The sequence below is a fragment of the Clupea harengus genome, chromosome 4, assembly GCF_900700415.2.
Source record: "Clupea harengus chromosome 4, Ch_v2.0.2, whole genome shotgun sequence".
NCBI classification, from domain to species: domain Eukaryota; kingdom Metazoa; phylum Chordata; class Actinopteri; order Clupeiformes; family Clupeidae; genus Clupea; species Clupea harengus.
The window spans coordinates 13,604,050-13,611,101 of NC_045155.1; the positions used below are offsets into that span (position 1 = coordinate 13,604,050).

Genomic DNA, 7,052 nt, shown 5'->3' on the forward strand with positions numbered 1-7,052 from the left:
TTCTCAGCCTCCTGAACCTCAGAAACATTCCCCGCGACCCAACACTAGGCTCTCCTGCCGAGCGCCTTATGTCTCGACAAACTCGTGCTGCCATTCCAGTGAGCATGTATTTGTTCTTTGTGTAATTTCATTACTATGTTTATGTTAATGTTTGCCAGTAGTGTTCTGTTTGATGGTGCTATAAACTAAAAAAAAAGGATGTAGATCATTTGGTTAAATGATTAAGCAATTGTTTGTCATGAGCCACCGTACTGTATTTGTATTAGCCAATCAGGATGCTCGGTGGTCAAGTTCATGTTCCCTCGCTATCTCTGCATCACGGTCAGTTACCAGTTGTCTGGATTAAATACAGTCGCTTACAGCCGGTGTGATCCTTGACTCATACCAACACAGTAACACATTTTTACACTCAGCACCCATAGTTGCCTAGCTTTGCTCAGACTTCAATTCTTGCACAAAAGCCTCCGCTTCTGATGCAGTGTCGAAAGTGTGCCGTCTTCCCTTGATGGTCACCAGAAGTGTAGCTGGGTGAATTATTCCGTAACGCAGGTCGCGGTTAGAAAGGGAGGCTAGCTCTTTCTTTGCTGAATCAAAGACTTTTCTACGTTTTAGCAGATCCGCAGACACGTCGGGAAAAAACATGGCATTTTTATCGTCGACAAGTATCCTTCCCTTGCTTCTGGCCGCTTTCATCACTCGAACCTTGTCAGCGTAGTTCAGAAACTTCATCACCACCACTCTGGGTCGTGCAGCGGTTTGTTGGTTCCCATCCTTACTGTTGATTCTACCAACTCGATGTGCCCTTTCTATAAGCAATGGCCCAGTAAAGTTAATTTCACCAAGAGCTTCAGGAATCCACTTTTCCAAGAAGTTACGGACGTCACCTCCTTCTGTTAACTCAGGCAGACCCACCAACCGCATATTCGAGCGGCGTGCTCGGTTTTCTAAGTCATTCACCTTTAGCACTAGCTCATCCATAGCTGCTTTCATGGTGGAGGTCTGTGTTTTCATAGATTTTAAGTCATCTTCATTGGTGCCAATTCGGTCTTCAGCTTCGGTCATTCGGCCAGTCAATGCCTTTAATTCGCTTTGCACTCCCTGAATAGCGCCCAATAGCCCGTCAAACCTCGACACAAAATCTTCCTTCATTGTGTGAATAGCATTGAGAATTTGACCAGAGCTAATTGTGTCCTCTTCGCTAGTATTGGAACTAGTTAGCCTCGTTGGGCTGGAGGATCCATCGGTTGGTTTAGCGGACTTTAAAGTCTTTGGATGCGGTTTCGTTGGCATTTTAGTGGTTTGTTGTGTTTAGGGATCAGTAGTAACTGTTTGGTAATTCTTAGTGGCTTCCTGATTACTTTTCTATGACTTGTACATGGGAGCTTTCTATCACACGTCTGCCTAGCAGCGCGCCATAACTGGAAGTCATCTGTAAGTGCATATTTTGTGTTTGTGTTCAAAAGTACGTTGAATTTATGTTTATAAATGTCACGAGAATTCACAGATAGAAAATAGCAGCTAAACTATGCTAGCTCTCAGTGTCATGCTATCCCTGTGCCACATTGTTTTACGTGGTCGTTATGTATCTCTTTTTTGTCTGTTCCAGTTTTATAACGTCAATCTTGTATGAGTATTTGCAGAGGGTGAAAACAGTAAACGCAAGAAAATCCAAGACTTGTAGTTCATCTTTATTCATTCAGGAAAAGTGTAAGCTAGCTGTCTAATCCTGCTAAGAGGAAACGCAGGTGGAGGACAGCATAAAGAGTGTTTCGCTTTTAACTGGCGTGTCTCTTACCACAGCAGTCTATACAGTGTAGAATTGCTTTGTCTAGCCCGTGCTTTCCCCTTGAACTGCGACATGGCCGTCCTCCTGGACAGCAGCGCCGAGGGGTAGTCTTCCACCTCTGGCAGGTACTCCCTTTCTGCACCATGTGTAGCCCATGCTGTGCTGCATTTTCCTGGCAGCACCAGGTGGCCAAGCATATCTGCCAGCTACTGCAGAGCCCTCTTGTCTTCAGTTGGATTTGCGCTTTGCCAGTGGACCAGTAATGAACCGGAGGTCATTAGCCACCTTCTTGAAGATGTCAGGTCCAACAGTGCTGACCTCTGGCTTGCAGAGGATAAGGTTAGGGTGACCAAACGTCCTCTTTTACCCGGACATGTCCTCTTTTCGAGACCTAAAAAATGCATCCGGCAGGGATTCCAAAAACGTCCGGGATTTTGCCTCGTCGGATATTTGTGTTTCTGTCTTTCACAAACTAGTTATTACCTCCTTACAAGTTTTGGAAAGGGTAGCTCCCTTACGTTCCACCTTCTTGCGCAAGCTCTGACTGTAGAGAGAACTGTCATTGGTCGACCGCCTTCCCAGTGTTGCCAGATAGGAAAATTATCCTCCAAATGCGATCATTTTGTGCCTTTGATACTGTGATGAATGTAGCGTCAATTACGTGATGGCTTGCATTTGGTTGGTGACGTGATTGAGGATGTGAGACACCTGGACAGAAATTTTAAGAATGGCATGGTGCGTAACCAGTGGCGTATCTATCCCTAGATAGAGCTAGAGCCCCCCCCCCCCAAAAGTTTCCTTAGCCCCCCCCCCCCCAAAAAAAATATATACATTTTTTTTATTTGTATTTTGAGATCGTCAAATTAACACCTAACAACCTATTTAGTTAACTTATTTTGTTTAATTTTCGAGTAGCACAGTAATCCCGCCTGTTTCAGACCGTGGTGGCAAGTGCACGGCTCTGTTTGGTCGTGAGTGAGTGAGTGAGTGAGTGAGTCTCGCGAGTGTACAGACAGACAGACAGACAGACAGACAGACAGACAGACAGACAGACAGACAGACAGACAGACAGACTTGGAGCGACTGTCCGACCCAAGCTGGTGAAAGCTGCCATAATCAGCTGCTGGATATAAAGGTATAGCACATAAAGTTTTAAATAGTAAAAGAAACTAAATGGTTAAATCACGAGATAATTATAGATGTCGTGGCTCTCTTTTATCATGCCGGTTCATTGATCCTGTGGGTATGCTACCCTACTCAGTAGCTCCGCCAGCTATAACTAGCTGGTGAACTCTAGCCTACAACGTTTACCTGCTCACTTGAGCTGCAAATCCCTACCATGCTACAGTATAATTAGCACCTATCTCAGCAGATGTCTTCAATATGTTTATTGTTGTGCCATATTTTAAATCTAAATTGGTTAATTTCTCTTCCTAAAACCCACTAGAGGACACTATTTAAAAGGATATTTTCAAAAATGTCTTATGGGGGAGCACGCTCCCAGACCCCCCTAGTTTTACTGGGTCATAGGAAAAATAATAGGTTTTATCTAGGGGCTTAGCCCCCCCCAAAAGTGGGAACCTAGATTCGCCCCTGTGTGTATCCTAATTGCTACATTACAATACGCCATTTCCAATCTGGTAACACTGAGCACCTTGCCGCCTCCACTAGTTGCATCGTTTACAATAGTACATGACATCTGCATGTAAAAAAGATGTAAAAACTTTGTCGCGGGGAGGGGGCAGGGTCCGCGACGAAGTGTCCTCTTTTTCACAAACTCAAATCTGGTCACCCTAGATAAGGTAGACAGTGCTGAATCAACGCGTGATGTCTACAAAGTGCTCGCCAGACAATACAACCCCCTTACACCACTAGGGCTAAGATGTTAGTGAGATGTCTATGGGACAAGCATAAAGGTTGGGACGATCCCCAGCTGCCACCTGGCATCCTGCAGCGGTTGAGAGTTTGGAAATAAGTTTCTTCCTACACCAGTGAGAGAAAGAGAGCTGCACATATTTTGCGATGCATCTGAGCAGGCCTATGGGGCAGTGGTATACCTGAGGATGGTTGAAGGTGAGCACACTTGGCCTTCGTAATGGCTCGCTGTAAGGTAGTCCTGAAACGCTTGCTTTCCATGCCCAGGCTGGAGCTGTGCCCCCTTACAGGGTCTACAGGAGCACAGCTCTCCAAGCTCCTAGACAATGAGCTCACTCACTCGAGATTGAGAAGACAGTCATGTGGACCGCCACAACAACAGTGCTGACTTCTCTGTGATCAGAATCTTGCCGTTCTTCATCGGCACTCGTGTAGCTGAGATCTCAGATCCGACCCACCCTCACGCATGGTGCCATGTCGACTGCTGCTGATGACATCACTCGCAGCAAGACCCTGTGGGACCTGGCAAGACCCAATCCAAGCCGTGGAGTCAAAGACCCTCCTTTCTGCTCATGGGCCCAAACCAGAGGGCAGCAGACCCTTCCAGTGTCCTGGGAGAATCTCAATACCCAACTGGGTTTCACAGGTCAACCTTCTGTGGTGTGTCATCCACAGCTGAAAGTCAAGTGGCCTCAGTTTCCACCAGTATATGGAAAGAGCTGCTGGAGGCTACAGCATGGAGCAGCTGCAGAGGATAGCTACATCATTCTTGAGGACTACAGGAGACACTCCTCCTGAAGAATACATAGTATATATAGGGAACTATACAGTTTCCCTGATGAGTTGGACCACCTTTTTATTCTCATCATTTCCTGTGTAAAGTCCATGTCTGTGCCTTGCGCCTCAGTAAAGTACGGCCTTAAGTCTGGCCGGCACTCCAGGTTGAAAGCTGTGATAAATACGACTGCTGCCTTACAGTCCAACAGCCCAACAGTTATCTCACGTACACAAAATTAAGTAGAGACAAAGAGAGAGAGGGGTGTGTGTGTGTGTGTGTGTGTGTGTGTGTGTGTGTGTGTGTGTGTGTGTGTGTGTGTGTGTGTGTGTGTGTTAGTCTAAGTGAGATAGTGAGAGAGAGCCTGTCCTTACCTGGTCTTGTTTGCCCTGGGTGGACAGCAGGTAGTGCTCATCATGAGGATCCTCAGAGTCGCCCTGTGACCGCAGCTGCAGTGAGGTCATCTTCTGGCCCACAATGCCAAACGTAGCTGGGTAGAACAGAGCCATGGGGGCCTGTGGCAGCACAGGAAACATTAAAAACATCCATTCACTGTCAGACAACATAATACATCTGCACCGTTATGGGTTTGAGCATGACATTGGCCTGACTCTCTAGGTACCTGAAGTTTCTCATCCCCAAGTCGGAACTGGTACAGGAGGACTGGGCACTCTGGGAAACGTGTGCGAAACTCATGGTCCTGAAGTCCAGAAATGTCCTACGAGGGGAAATTGAAATGTGTGATTAAAGAAATGTAATTAAATGAAATACATCATGAAAATCATCATGAAGAACAAGCATTCTACACAAACAACGGGAGTGACCACTGAACACATACACACACACACACACCTGGAACTCCGGTGAGACACTCCATCCTCCACGCAGCACAGGCTGGTCTTCTGATCACCCACGTCCACCACGCAGGCACTGCTCAGGCCACTGCCATAGGTGGCAGACACAGACTCCTGGTGTACCACGATGGCTGCACGTTCAAGGACAGGAGGTTAGTATTTAAGACAGGATGGAGAGGTGCATACATGAAGTAAATTCACTTTCACTACGCAGTTGGCAACCCCAACCACTAATGCATACACAAAGCAGAATACTCATGCAGAAACATCCAACACTATAACTGTACAGTATCTATGATCACATGTCTAGATGTCAAAATCAATGCACACATCCTTGAATTCTAGGTGAGGCAGCCACCTAGTGTTTTGAGTGTATATTACACCAACATATCGGGGCTCAAAGCATAGCCCCCGGATAGTGTACTAATGTGACGTAAAAGATGCAGGTGTGTAAGTGTGTGTGAGAGAGTTTCTTACCTGAAAATCCTATGTTATTAAGCAACATGTTAACCATTTCTTTGACATGCTGTCTATTGTAGATGTCGGGAACAAGCAGGATGCATCCGTAATACTTATGTAAAGGTGAAAAAAAGGTAACGGTTAAGGTCAGGTATTTAGCAGACACTTTTATCCAAGGCAACACTTAGCTGTGGTCGAGAATCGAGACTGGGGCATCTGCTTATAGGACGGCAACGCTAACCAATGCCACACCCCAGTATACATATAAATATATAATATACCAATTTATGTCAAACCAAACTATGTCAGTGCCTCTATAACATCAGCATCATGTAGTCAGATACTAGAGTTCCATATACATGGCAAAACATTAATTTTAAGCCCGTGTTTACGTTGGATTACTAGAAGAGTTCCTTTCTGCTTCAATACTTTAAGGTCTTTCAGGGGCATTTCCAGAAGTTTCTGTAAAGCATGGGACCAGATGGCCTCCAGATCAGCCAAGACAGCAGTCAGTGATCCTCCCGGTCCCCCATGGATGTTGGGCTGACCCCTACAGATTGGCCAGTGGAGGTTATAGCCGTCTGTTGTGTTCACATACAGGGCCTATACACAGACAGAAGAATAACGTCTGTTTAATACATGACTGGAGAAATGTAATAGTGTGTTGCATTCATACATCAGTAAAGGTCATAAAGTTAACTCAGAAAAGCATTTTCAAAATATCTATTGGGGCCTCAGTACAATCCAAGTGTTATAGCCCCCCCCCACTGTACTCTCAACATTTTCTCAAAGTTCTTTCACAGTCAAGTAATGTGGAGCGAATTCTCTTGTAAAGCAAGTTGATAAGTCTGCTGACAGTGCTACAGCTGATAGTGCGTATCAGACCTGACAGCGTTGCAGCAAATTCTGTCCCTGGGATACAGCAAGAACATGTCATTCTGGTCCCCAAAGGTCATGTTCAGGCCTAGGCGTATGACCCTACATACTTACTCACTTTCAAAATGAATACAGTCAAAGGTCACTTTACTTTGGTGATATTACTCATGCTCTGTATCCAGCAATCTTACCTCCTCCCCCACCAAATAGTCTGTGTGGCTTGTGTTTGTCCACTTCACCCTGGCAGTGGGATCCGGCACGGCAGGACGAATCTGTCTGTTGTAAGCTCTTGCCTATGACATGAAATTTACAGAAAGTAGCCAGTTGCATGAAAATGTCCAATAACAAATTGAATCTGCAGAAGTCCCTCCCTTGCTCCGGGGCTGAAACTAGAAACCCACCTGCTCTGCAGAGACTGGGGTTCGTC

The 7,052-nt window shown here is 45.8% G+C and overlaps 1 pseudogene; it reads right to left on the minus strand.

Moving 5' to 3' along the window:
• Nucleotides 1–4,078: 4,078 nt before the first annotated feature.
• Nucleotides 4,079–6,705, minus strand: LOC116220205 (annotated as a pseudogene).
• Nucleotides 6,706–7,052: the final 347 nt, after the last annotated feature.